This window comes from Lissotriton helveticus, chromosome 6 (assembly GCF_964261635.1).
Source record: "Lissotriton helveticus chromosome 6, aLisHel1.1, whole genome shotgun sequence".
Taxonomy (NCBI): domain Eukaryota; kingdom Metazoa; phylum Chordata; class Amphibia; order Caudata; family Salamandridae; genus Lissotriton; species Lissotriton helveticus.
In genome coordinates this window covers 1967761393-1967775732 of record NC_136067.1, presented here as the reverse complement: position 1 = coordinate 1967775732, position 14340 = coordinate 1967761393, and the positions used below count along the sequence as shown (strand labels likewise).

The 14340-nt window shown below is 46.6% G+C and overlaps 1 protein-coding gene across 5 annotated transcripts in view; it reads right to left on the bottom strand.

The window, feature by feature from the left end:
• Positions 1–14340, bottom strand: part of LOC144761992 (fucolectin-like) — a 398592-nt gene that overhangs the window by 374498 nt on the left and 9754 nt on the right. For 2 of the 5 annotated variants that reach the window (XM_078647159.1, XM_078647160.1), the window contains 2 exons: positions 7376–7416; positions 6734–6868 (listed from right to left, as the gene is read on the bottom strand). The exons of 2 other annotated variants lie outside the window; for them this stretch is intronic. The gene's annotated coding sequence lies outside the window, so the exon portion shown is untranslated. The remainder of the gene's footprint in view (positions 1–6733; positions 6869–7375; positions 7417–14340) is intronic. One more of the 5 variants, XM_078647158.1, reaches the window with a different exon arrangement.

Sequence of the window (14340 nt, the reverse complement as noted above, 5' to 3'; positions counted from 1 at the left end):
CTGTAATACCAAATGAAAGGACACCACGCAAGTATATATTATAAAAATATATGTGTTTATTACTAAAAACAATCCCCAGTATTCTTTATGAATAAAGGGGCACAAGCGTTAAATCAAAAGCACTGTTTAAACATACAAGTTGCACAATTATGGATGAGGGCGGGTGGCCACTCAAACCATATACTAAACAAGTGGTATAAGAGAGGCCACTCGAACAGTGGTTAGGCCTAGGGCCTAGGGAATCGCTGGGAGCAGTCAGGACAAGCAATGCTGAAGTCGGGAATGGCCCTCGGGATTCGGGAGATGTGCGGAAAGCGCACGCATGCACCAATGTTAACCAATGGTGCGTAAAAGTCATAGAGTTAAAGTTTAAGGACACTTCCGCTGAACCTAGAGGAACAAAACTTAACACACAGACCCTAGAGGTGTGCACCAGTGTGGGAACACCGGCGGAGCAAAGTTACCTCACCCACAGGAAGTGGGTGCACAGGGTCGAAGTGGCGTCGGGTTTTGACACGCAGGCTCTTGGTGCTTGAAGCTGAAAGGGCTGCAGGCGGGTTAAAGATGAAGTGTCCGGTGGAGTCCAAGGGTGGACTCAAGTTGTAGAGTACCTGAAAGCAGAGGGGACAGAGTCTGGGTCACTCAGCAGTGACCAGGGTGGAACCAGGACGGAACCAGGCAATGTCGGGCGCAATCAGGTGGTCGTCGAGGAGCTTCTCTCCGCTGTCACGTGGGCTCTGGGGCATCTGCGACGTCCAGGAGCAGGTCACGATCTGTCCCACGCAGGCTCTCACCGTCGGTGCAGTCGGCTTCAAGTTTGGAGCAAACAAGCCTTGGCAAGAGCAATCCACGCAGGATCGGAAGATTGCTTCTCACTCGGACCAGGAAGGTCAGAGTCGGGGCTCCTTTTCAGGGGAGCTGGTGTGGATCTGGAGCAACCATATTCACGAGTCTTCTTTGTAGTTTCGTCGGCACAGGGACCACTAGCCAGCTGGCAAGTGACCGGGCCAACGCGTTGAGCCAAATAGAGCCAAAGGGCCCCACGCAGCACTCGTCGAGTGTGGAGGGCTGAACTTCGGCTCAGGAGTAGCTCAGGGTGGGGGCTTCTCAAACCCCGGTGCACAGCTTCGAGGGTCACTCGTGGGCTGCACGGTCAGCGTCTCGTGGTCAATTCAAGATGGCGTGCCCCACGCTTCCGGTCGCCTCCACGGGTCTCAGCTCTGCAGGGACTGTGGATCGGGCTGTTGGAAGGCAGGCAAGCTTGATCTCGTCGATCTCAGTCGCTCGAGTTCCGGCGGGAACTGCAATTAAGTAGACGTCGAGGGCTGGATGGTGCCTGCTGCTGCAGGGTGGTCACTCCTTGACCACAAGGGAGATTCTTCGGGCTTCCACGTTGAGATGGAGGTCCAAGGGTCCAGAGTTTCGTTTCTAATGTTTCTTCCAGGAAATCTGATGTGCATTGGCACTGCTCCCACTCTTATTCCAATCTGGGGGGCGTGATTACCTGCTAGGTCCCTCCCTATGGGTGGGACCCAGGAAGGGGGTGGATACACCCCTTTCCTTTGATCCAGGCCGCCCTGGCACGAGGGCTGGAGTGCCCCAGAACCGGTTTGGCCGGATTATGCAAGGGGCAGCCTTGTGCGCCCCAGGCAGTGTCTGGTTTCTTTCAAACCTCCCTGCTACAATCCACTATCTCCTGTCTGGAGGGTGGTGACACCCTCCTGTGACAGGAAACCCTTTGTCCAGGCCCCATCTGCTGAGTTTCGGTCAACTGCAGGGGTCCAGACATTTGTCTGTGGCAGAGGCATCCATTTTGTGGATCTTAAGGTCTTTGGAGAAATTAACCGCATTTAGTAAAGGAACATGTCTTACCCCTCTAGAGGGGTGGAATGCCATCCCCGTCGCCAGAACTGGCGAGGGGATGGTATTCCAAATCGTATGACACCTTACACGACATGTTTTGATAAAGCCAAACCAAAGTTGCTATTTAACCGCGAGGATTATAAGGCACTTAAGAGTATATGGTATGGCATTATCCTGAAACAGCTTAGGGAGTTGTTCCCGACAGCTGCAGACAGGCTCAGCTCATGCTAGAGCTCCATCTCACATAAAACCACGCACCCTGCCTCCAGGATTGATGAGGCCTTCCATAGGAGTGGCTCACAGGTTTACATGTGTCCAGATATAGGTTTAGATATAGGTATACTATATCTAAGCAAGGGGTGATTACACCACCTTACCCCAGCTGAGTGATCAGCCAGTTGTGTCAATTTAAGAACCAGCCAGGGGTGGCAAAAGATATGCTGCAGCCCCTGGTAGGCCTTGGTGGCCCCTATGCCCTGGGCACCTATAGTGCATTATACAGGGGCTGACAAGGAGTCCATTTCCAATTGTGGTATGTACCTAGGGTACATGGAATCCATTTTACAGAGAGAGCAGATGGCCTGGGGCCCTGATTAGCAGGGAACCAGGTCAACTAAGTAAAAAAAAACAGCTAAACACAGGCAAAAAAATCTGGGGTAACCATAGTCAGGTAGCCACCTTCCTACACTTGGAGAAAAATGTACATAGTTTCCCATCAATTTCAGTCGTGTGTGCCACCTTCCCCTTCAGTGAGGGCCTGGGGTTTCCCCCCTCATCCTATTCCTGACCTCCCTTTCAAGGGGTTGCTGGATTTTCCACAGAACATACTCTGCCACTTTGGCGTCAGTGGCCCACTCCACCGACCTAGGATGGTAAATTTGGGTAGGCTCAATAATGTCCTAGTGGACCCCGTCCCCTGGGGACTGAGAGGAGTGGGACTCTGGACGCCAGGGACGCCCGAGTCCTTATCCTCATCGGAGGAGAAATCATCCTCCGATACACCCTCTCCCTCTAAGGACAACCCGTTGTCGGGGTCTACAATAGCGGAGACAGTGTCGCAAATTTTTCGGGCTGCTCCTACTCCCGGCAGGGTGCACTTTTTAGCGTTTGAGCACTCTTGAGGAAGGTCTCTGTAAGTTTATCAAATCCTTCCAAGTGCCCTGCGTTATGCTTAACAGCCCTTTTATTCCCCATCTGGAAACTACTGGGACCCGCCACCACCACATCTGGGTCACTGAACACCCCAGGGATGCTTTCCGCTAGCTTATCGGTACAAAAGGGGGTGGTGATGGACGGAACATCTGAATCAATCAAACACTCACACCCAGTCAAAAGATCTGGGTTTAATCCATCACCGTTCTTTAGCCCACTCTGCCACCCCAGTTCAGCCATGGCTATATGCAAATCAGTCTGACCCTGTACCTCATGGGAACAGTCCAGCCCGAACTGCCAAGCCATGTCTTCCCTAGACCGGAAACAAGCTTCCGAGGACCGGTTTCTGGCATTCCAGCCGTCTTCAGCCCGGCTTGCTTGAATCCAGTGGCAAAGTGAGCAAGGGACTCACGTCTGAGCATACCCTGCCACACTTATGGCGGCCAAAAGCGGTACAAAAGGGGGTGGTGATGGACGGAACATCTGAATCAATCAAACACTCACACCCAGTCAAAAGATCTGGGTTTAATTCATCACGGTTCTTTAGCCCACTCTGCCACCCCAGTTCAGCCATGGCTATATGCAAATCAGTCTGACCCTGTGCCTCATGGGAACAGTCCAGCCCGAACTGCCAAGCCATGTCTTTCCTGGACCGGAAACAAGCTTCCGAGGACCGGTTTCTGGCATTCCAGCCGTCTTCAGCCCGGCTTGCTTGAATCCAGTGGCAAAGTGAGCAAGGGACTCACGTCTGAGCATACTCTGCCACACTTATGGCGGCCAAAAGCGGTACAAAAGGGGGTGGTGATGGACGGAACATCTGAATCAATCAAACACGCACACCCAGTCAAAAGATCTGGGTTTCATCCATCACCGTTCTTTAGCCCACTCTGCCACCCCAGTTCAGCCATGGCTATATGCAAATCAGTCTGACCCTGTGCCTCATGGGAACAGTCCAGCCCGAACTGCCAAGCCATGTCTTCCCTGGACCGGAAACAAGCTTCTGAGGACCGGTTTCTGGCATTCCAGCTGTCTTCAGCCCGACTTGCTTGAATCCAGTTGCAAAGTGAGCAAGGGACTCACGTCTGAGCATACCCTGCCACACTTATGGCAGGCAAAAGCGGTACAAAAGGGGGTTGTGATGGACGGAACATCTGAATCAATCAAACACTCACACCCAGTCAAAAGATCTGGGCTTAATCCATCACCGTTCTTTAGCCCACTCTGCCACCCCTGTTCAGCCATGGCTATATGCAAATCAGTCTGACCCTGTGCCTAATGGGAACAGTCCAGCCCGAACTGCCAAGACATGTCTTCCCTGGACCGGAAACAAGCTTCCGAGGACCGGTTTCTGGCATTCCAGCCGTCTTCAGCCCGGCTTGCTTGAATCCAGTGGCAAAGTGAGCAAGGGACTCACGTCTGAGCATACCCTGCCACACTTATGGCGGCCAAAAGCGGTACAAAAGGGGGTGGTGATGGACGGAACATCTGAATCAATCAAACACTCACACCCAGTCAAAAGATCTGGGTTTAATCCATCACCGTTCTTTAGCCCACTCTGCCACCCCAGTTCAGCCATGGCTATATGCAAATCAGTCTGACCCTGTGCCTCATGGGAACAGTCCAGCCCGAACTGCCAAGCCATGTCTTCCCTGGACCGGAAACAAGCTTCCGAGGACCGGTTTCTGGCATTCCAGCCGTCTTCAGCCCGGCTTGCTTGAATCCAGTGGCATAGTGAGCAAGGGACTCACGTCTGAGTATACCCTGCCACACTTATGGCAGCCAAAAGCGGTACAAAAGGGGGTGGTGATGGACGGAACATCTGAATCAATCAAACACTCACACCCAGTCAAAAGATCTGGGCTTAATCCATCACCGTTCTTTAGTCCACTCTGCCACCCCAGTTCAGCCATGGCTATATGCAAATCAGTCTGACCCTGTGCTTCATGGGAACAGTCCAGCCCGAACTGCCAAGCCATGTCTTCCCTGGACCGGAAACAAGCTTCCGAGGACCGGTTTCTGGCTTATCAACCTAAGAGAGGGCTTGGTCCACTGCTGGAGGAAGAAGTTGGGGGGCCATTCTTCCTCCACCTCCTGGTAGGAGGAGTACAAATGGTCTTCTGGAGAAGACTTGATAGCAGAGGGTGTGGGCATAGAACAAATGCCCTTAAAATCCTAAGGCAGCCCCCTCGCCGTTGCTCCAACAGCTGGGCTTTCTGCAACGCTGTTATAAGAATAGACTGAGGCACAATACCAATTACCACCACCAGGTGGCGTTGGTCACTAACGTGGCCGTGTGGGGAAATCACTATGTAGCATGTCAAAATTAAGCGAGGGTTGGTGGGGAATCAAGCGGAAAGTAAAGGAGTGACCAGATCCCCCAACACGCGTAAAGACCAGTGGGAGCTCTCGACGGAGCTGCCTCGCTCTGACCAGACACGCCTGACAGGATCCCACCGTGCGCAGAGCGCACAGCAGGAGAAACCGCGAGGGGGAGAATGCACTCAGGCAAGAGCCTGCTGTGCAGGGAGTATGAAACAATACCAAAGCAATAATGTTAATAACATGCTCAAGAAACCGCTATACAAACAGCAACCCTAAAATGTTGTTTTAACACAGAGCACTATTAACCATTCAAGATTCTAAAATAATTTGTACAGCCTATGGAGATTCAAAATGAATTGGGGCCATATGTATCATTCCAAATTGCGATCGCAAACGCCGAAATTTGCAATTGGGCTTAGTGGTATCTATGAATGAAAAACTGCTTCGCAAAATAAAGAATCGCAAAATTTGCAATTCCCTAATTTGTGATTGCTTTTAAGGAAACGCAAATTGCGATTCCTTAAATGCAATGTAAGAAGCACAGAAAAAGTGCAATTTGGCCTTAAAGTATCGCAAATTACCACCAACTTGGTGGTAATTTATGTTTTATTTGAAAAATGCATTTTTTGCATTTTTCAAAGTGCAATGTAGCGCAGATACATGCCCTTAGGGCATGTATGTGCGCCACATGTGCACCCATGCTTATTTCAGGGTTGCAACGGGGTGTCCTTTTGACACCCTTGTCACGTTGAAATTGCATTCTCAATTTGCGACTCTCTAATTGCTAATAGCAAATTGAAAATGTCTTCCTATTCATTCCTATGGGCATCAAGGTCCATAGGAATGAATGGGGAGGGTCACCTTAATTGCAAATCACACTTTGCGATTCGCAATTAAGGAATATGTACGATTCACAAATCTTTTTGCAAATCCTACATACATCTCGTTTTTAGATTCTCAAATAGCAATTCTCTAAACTTTGCTATTTGTGAATTGCAAAACAAAACTTTCATACATATGCGGTGCCCCTTTACCCCATATTCTGCAGTTTTGAATGTTATTCGAGTAGATTAGTCAGTCTTTGTCCCATGCCTTCGACCAGACACTGAGCAACACTCAGCAGGCGCCGCTGAGAGACCTCAGCAGCAGGAGGCTTATCTGACATAAGGTGACTAGGCCTAGAAAGTAATGACCTCTGAACTTTGGCATCGTGTATAACTCATCCTCACAGGGTCACAGATACTCCACGAGTCAAACAATCAATGCCACAGACTGGATTGCAGCAAACATTCTCTAAAGGGCGCTGGTGCCCACTTTGTAAGAAGTCACTGTCTCCGGAGTTGTATACATAGCGCTGAGAGGCTTACATTTCATATACAGAAGGGATTCACTTAACTGTGTCCTGATGACGTGTCACCTGGGTTTCCAAAGAACAGGCAGTCTGCCAAACTAAGCAGTTTAGTTAATTGTAAATACACTTCTCGGGAACTCAGGCTGTTTGCCGATAAAAGAGGGCTGACACCTCGACTCCCTGCAAAATAAACAAAACATATTCCTTGCCCTGATAAGATTTCACCCAGAAAACAGCTGCAAGACGATCGAAGAATGAGGCAGAAGTAGAGAGGGGGCTGAAGGATGAGAGAAAGAGAGGGTGGGCGAGGGAGAGGGGGAGAGAAAGAGAGGGAGAGGGGGAGAAATAGAGAAAATAGTGCAAATGCAAGGAAAGAGAGAAAGAAAGACAGAGATACTCGAATGCTAACTTCTGTGAGTCAGAGGGTCTCAGACCTCATCTACATTTCAGTCTTAAGATCTTTTTGGGGCAGATCGAGAAAAAGAGACAAAATGGCCTGATCTGTCTGAGATATCAAAGAGCAAACGGGCCAGAGAGTGTGTCTGTACAATGAATATTTGTAAATAAAAATACTGTTAAAAAGACGAGATATAAAGTAAGACGCCAAAGACCCATGGACAACACGTATGTTATTCGAACAGTATAAACGCAGAGGCGTTTTAGGGCTGGGACAAAGTTAACAATTACCTTTGTAGGGACCTTCTGGTAAAGCGATCCGGTCACTCTTGCTGTAATAAAGAACGTTACATGTTTAGTGTTAGGCGTGTCACCATTAGGGTGTCTTTCCTTCAAATATTTTGCCTTCACCCTCCTAGTTTGATGAATTCGTTTTAACTGACCTTTGGGCTCCGTACACTTTACCACTGTCAATGAGTGTTAACTTGACTCTTTATTATAACCTAAGTGCTCGGATAATTCTTTTGAGATTGTCCCCTCTCTTTAGAGGGACATATTCGGGGTTATTTTGTAACCAGCCCTTTTCCTCTGAGCACCATTCAATGTGATTGTATATTTTTCTACTATCCCCACACATAGCATAGAGCGCCCCTGTTGCTTCTTCGACCTGGTTACCAATTGTTTATATATATCAAAACTGTTAATTTGAATCTGCAGCATGCTAATCTATGAAAGGAATTGTACGCTTGGACCATCTTTTAGGCAACTAATTAATATTAGAACTTTAGATATTTGACAGGCAGCAGGGGAGGTTGATAAAGGCCGTGTAGTCATGGCTCAGGCAAATGCCAGTGAACCCTGATAACCTCATATCATTGTGTCCTGGTATTTTCACATTCACACTGTAAGGCTGGGATGCAAAATGTCAAGAATGCCAGTCACTTTCAGAGAAAACTCTCAATGATGCGTTTTTTTATACAGCGCTCTCACATGTGCTTTATGTCAATTCAAATAAAAAGGATAATGTTATCGGAACTCGGATTATCTCTCTCCCTGGATCTCCTGGCTTAATATTGCAGTGACGTTAGCGATGCCTTGTTCCAGCTGTTTTGTTTGCTTTCCTATCTTGCTCAAAGGTTTCTGTGCTGCACACCTGATCCTGGACTGGATATCTGGGAAACCATCTTGGAATTTTAATTCACACTGTCCCCCTTTAAGTGCTTCCTAAATGCTACATCATGCCTCATTAGGGCCTGAAGGAATATGGCCACATCACCCCACCCCGATAGCACTCAATAGACGACCACCTTCAAAGCCAGCTGCATCATCTACAATTCTATCATAGAGTGCCCTAGCTTGCTTCCTGGCTGTTAGCGCCAAGACACCGTTTGGTATTTGTGCGCTGTATACATTTTAATAACGTAACATTAAGTGCTCCCTCCCTAAAACATGGTAAAATTGGTTTACACCTGATTGGCCTATTTAATTTACTCATCAGTCCCTATTAAAGTGGTATACCATAGGACCCGGACCACTAAATTGAATGCTACTCGTGGACCTGCACCAAATATTGTGCCACCCACTTAAGTAGCCCCTTAAAAAATGTTCCAGGTCTGACATTGCAGCCATAATGACGTTTCAAATTGCCAATTCAGAAAATAGAAAAATAACACATTTGCTAAGCCTTAAACTCACCTTTTATTACAGATCAGACACCTCTAAGGTAGGCCCAATATACCTCTTAGGGCAGGGAGCATTCTAATTAAAAGTTTGGACTTGTTTTTGCAGTTCCAGGTAAGGAAAAACTCCTAAATTAGTTTTTAACTACTGTAAGGCCTTCCTCTCCAATAGAATAGCACTGGTTAGCTGTACTACATTGAATACGTGCTAACCTTTGATTGAAAACATGTGAACATTGTAATTACAAATCCACTTTAATGGTGAAGTCAGATTTTAAGTTACAAGTTTGAAAGTGTCACTTTTAGAAAGTTACTACCAAAATACCACCACTGGGTCTGACCCCAGGCCAACAAGAAGCAAGCAGCCAAGATTCAGGTACAATGCTTATATGTTTTCAAACACCGTGACAGAGGGCTGAAAATAACAAACACTGAAGGCAATCTCGTTTCTCTCCCCTCTTGACACAGTTTTTAGCTGCACAGAGCATTTAAGACCTAAAACCCCAACCGTGTCAGCATAAGTAAGTGCCATTTAAAAATGATGATATGAATGGGCTGTAAATGGTGTGATAGTTTGACGCTGACGGTGTATATTGGTCTATTTCCGTCTTTCTCGTTTTGGTACACCAGGTTGCTTCACAATTGATTTGCACGTCGGGAAATTGAAAACCCTCCCAGGCTCTAATTGATAAGAGGTAAGACAAGTAGGTAGATAGTGTTGAAGTGCCTAGCGTGCAGTTACGAAGATATTGGTTTCTAAAACAAGGTGTTCTCCTCTTTTCACAGACCACCGTCCTGATGAGAACCCTTAAATAAATCCGGGTTCGAAACGCGTAGACTGTTGAGAGCCATTGAAAAAACTAAACAGATTAAGAGACTATACAATATATTTGAATTTCTATATTTGTCATATGGCTTTGCTGTGAACATTGTATTTCCAGCTGTATTTTATCTGTAGAGTATGAGTGGAGTATGGGTGAGAGCTTGAATGATTTTGTTATAATTTGTATTGTTTTTTGACAATTTGTGGTTCGGCTTTGTACATGAGGTCCAAAAAATGTGTTTTGTTAAAAATTAGGTGAAATGTAAAATAATACGATGTGTCAAAAGAAATATTGACCAAAATCTAATGAATTAAAAAGAAAATCAAAATCAAAAACATTTGGTTTTATTCCAATGTTTATGGATTAAAATTGTTGCGTTGAATCGACTAGCACCAGCATTCTCTGTTGTTAATCACTTTTAGAAAGTTGGCATTTTCCTGCTTATTTGGTGCCTGCATCCTGTTTCGGGGTTACATGAGTGGGCGCAGTTGGCTGTTGGACTTTGTTTATTCCACCCAGGAAGCCACACAATAGAGGAATTAGGTGTGCCTGTATAGGCCCTCACTGCAGGAGGGGAATAGAGCTGGGCATAGCCCCACTTGCAACTCAATAAGCTGTACCCTGCCCTCACACCAAGGACTTATCACCACTGCAATGTTCATGCAGTCCGCCTGTAGCCAGGGTAGGGGAGGTAGGAAACTTCAAGCACTTCAAATGGAGTGCTCTAAAAACGTTTCCTACTTAAAAGAAGGCACCAGGTATAAAAAATAAGACCCTCAGACTCATTCTTCAGTTCTCTTTTCGGACCTGTGGTACGATTATCATAGGACTGCCTGTTGATGTGGCCTTCTGTGTACTTCAGAAGCCTGCTTTGTGCACCTGGAAGGACTGCTCTTCTACTTAAAACCTGCCTTGAACCCTCAGAGGCCTGTCCCGCTGTGAGCCTGGTTCTACATTTTGAACCCAGGACTACCAGAGTGACTCCAATCGCTAGTTGACAGGCCTTCTAATTAGAGCCTCAGAGATAACCATCTTGAACCCGCACCTGGAGCCAGCCATGGTGATCCCCACTCCCCCTCCCCCCCCCAAATGGTGCCCTTACAGTCCTGTTGGTGGTGGTGTTAAAGGTGTCCAGATAGGCTAAATTGAAAAATAAGGACTTAGCACATTTTTGGCTAAAGATTTCTCTGAGATCTGAGAGGAAACCGGGACCAACGTTCTTATATATCTGCCCAAGGCACATTGCCGAAAAGTTTGACTTTGCTGCAGCTCCCACTACATTCTTCTCCACTGCAGTATATCCAATAAGGTTGGGCAGAGTGCCACTATAAGGAGTTCCTCAGAGTTGAACAAAATCTCCACACCTATGAAAAAAATGGTAACCTCAAACACCTTTGGTAAAACAACTCTACCTTTACATGCTAAAACACATATAGCCCCCCTAGAAAAGGTGGGGATTGTATATTTGCCCATATCTTTGCTTGGGTGGTCCTAGGAGGATGAGACCACCACTGAATCATTCAGCATGATGTGCGCCTTGTGCTCAAGGCATCTGCGTGGTGCTCTCCCTAGGTTGGGGGGACCTCTAATTTATCACCTCTATAACAGCTTGAAATATTTCCAAGCTCACTTTTGTGAGGTGGCTGTATGCTCTTTAGCATATAATGGTAGAAGTGCTTTACCAAAGGTGGGAGCGGGTGCAAGGACAGGGGTGGGTGCAGGGGATAAACTTGCCATGGAGTCGGAGTTTTTGCCTGAACTCTGTGCTCCCAATGGAGCACAGAGTTGGCAAAGCTCCTCAAACTCCACTGGTGGAGTGGAGTTCGCTGCCCAGGCTTAATATTCTATTCAGCAGTTCTTCTCAGTCCAAATGTGTAATTCTGTCCAAAGGATCCCTGATTACACCTTCTCCTTGTACACCACCTGCAGCCTTGCCCGATTGTGACTGTTGCTTGAGCAGGGTTAACACCCCCTCAACCAACAACCCAATTTATCTTGTGTAGTTTTTCATGTACCTATTCTTTGTAATAGACAGACCGGTAGCCATGGGTAGCTGTCCCAAACAACTACTACAGCGCAAAAAATGGGAGAATATGTTGAGAATTTACAGATCACAACTTATTTGGCATTTTTGTTCAATCATTACATTATTCATATTATTCTATCATTACAACCACATGTGATAATTAGTAAGAAATTGTACATTTTAAACCTTTAGCTGCTAAGACATTTCCTCCTTTTGCATGAATATGTCATGTCATGTTATGTTATGTTATGTTATGGTACGCTAAGTTATGTTATTTTGATCTGTAGGGCACACTATTCACACTTGAGGGTATCCTGGCACTTACAGGTGTGGAGGCAGTGATAGTCAAAGAGTCAGGTCTTTAGCTGCTTGTAGAATTCCAGCAGTGAGGAGGAGGCTCTAATGAGGTGAGGGGGGTTGCTCCATGCCTTGGTGCAGTGTATGAGGAGGCTCGATCTCTTGCACTGCAATTGTATATGCGGGGGATGTGCACAAATGAGAGCCAGGCTGAGCTGATGTGTCTAACAGGCTGATAGAAGTCTATGCAGGTGTTGAGGTATGTGAGGCCTGAGTTGTTGAATGCTTTGAAGGCGTGAGTGAGGAGTTTGAAGTGGATGTGTTTGTGGATCGAGTGGCAGTGGAGCTTCTTGAGGTGTGTGTATTGTGAGTGTGAGTGTGATGCAGAAGGATGAGGATGAGACTTGCTGCAGTGTTGGTTTGTATCTGTTCAGGAGCTGCCTGTTGATCCTGGCATAAAGTATGTTGCTGTAGTAGAGCCGGCTGGTCATGAGGGCTTATGTGATCAGGTGTTTTCTGGCAACCATTTGAAGTTCTTTAGCAGGGTGGAGTTGGGCACAGCAGCACACTTACACCTACATAGGATGTGTCCTGTCTCCACACTAAGGAATGCATACCCCCATGTAGTGAGTCTAGAGCCATGGCAAGAAGGGAGGACCTCTGTGCAATTTAAAGATTATTCTTTGAAGTCTTCCCCACTCCAAAGGTACAACTAGGTATAAGTACTGGACTTCTGACACCACCCCTTCAGTACAGTTCAGGACCTGTGAACACTCTGCTAGGAAGAGGAACTGCTGTGCTGAAGTGTGCTGCTGCTGCCTTGCTGTGTTGCCCTGCTAACTGCTGCTCTCTCTTAATTGGGTGATAAAGACTGGACCTTGAACTTAAACCCAGAGTGACTGCAAGGGTTAGCTAACAGGCCTCCTGATCTGAATTTTCGGGGACATAAATGACTTCTAATCACCCTGCTTCTGTACCTGGATCATTGGATGTGGGTTTGAGTTGCTTGCTGCAGCAGAGCCAATGCATCCTCTGCTGCGAGAGCAGAATTGACACATAACCACTGTTGCGGGTACATGACTGGCACATCGCCCTCAGAACCGGGCACATCGCCATCAGAACCGCCACTTTTGAACCAACCCATCGAAGCCACTGCATGGAGATGCTCAAAGCATCACCTCTAAAGCGTGAAGAAACCTGCTGCTTTAATAACCATCGCATCACAAAACAAGTGCATCGCTTTTGGAACTGACGCATTGAAGCTGTTTTGTGGAGAAAATTAGCACTTCGCCTCAATTGTGGGGTTGACAGAGACATATTGATCAGCTGTACCCGTATCTTCATCGATGCAACCAGCACTAAGGTGCTTTGGATCAGCGGCCTTGCTACATCCCTGTATCTGGACCATGCTCATTTGCGGTGCGGCTGAACTTTTTACTGTGTCCTGGTCCGGCGTGACCAAATATCCCATTTTTTACAGTGTATTCTTTTGAAATTCATATCTCAAGTTTAGCTTATTGGATTTTTGTCATTTTGGTACTGTGTTATTTATTAAATTGAGAGCTACTTTTCTAACCTGGTGTGGAATCTTTTTATTTGGGGATTTCACTGTTCCACTATTTGAATTGTTGCTCAAATACTTTACACATTGCCTCTTAAGTGAAGTCTGACAGCTCTGTGCCAAGCTACCAGTGAGTGAGCACAGGTTTATTTAGGGTGTGTTTGTGTCTTACCTTGACTAGTATCGTGGTTACAGTTTGACCAGGGCTTCCACCCCAGCTAACCAGGAGACCAGGGGCATATTTACAAGGATTTTACGCTGCCATAGCATAGATTTTGTGACATTACGGCAGCTTTTTTATTGCCAAATTTACAAGTTGCCACAAAGTCCAGTTAGCAGCATTTTTCCAGTGTTAACGTCAAGTTTTCACCAGGCCACTTCTGTTAGCACAACATACCAAAAATGAGATGCAAGGTAGGCATATTTGCATATAAACTCCCACAAAATACACAACTCGATATTTACAAGGAATCACTTGTACGTCACTAAAAAAGAAAAACTGCAGCTAAGTCCCTTTAGTGGCAGTTTTTTAATGTCAAAAATTACCTGGTCTTAAAAATGAGGCTAGCACACTTATATATAAGGAGGAAACTCCCAAATCATCTTTGGCAACATTAATGACACCATGGAGCTTCTGCTACTACAACTAGGAGTACCAAGAAGACCCCCACCATAGAGGCAGTGGTAGAGAAGGGAGTGGATCTACTGACAGAGGATTACCCTCATACACTTCTGGCCAGAGGAGATCATAGTCCATAACATGCAAAAAAGGGGGTCCATTGCCCACCTACTCAACCTGATTGCACCGAGGCTGGAGCCCACATCCCAGTGTTGCACCAACATCCCTCCATAGACAAAGCTACTTGCTG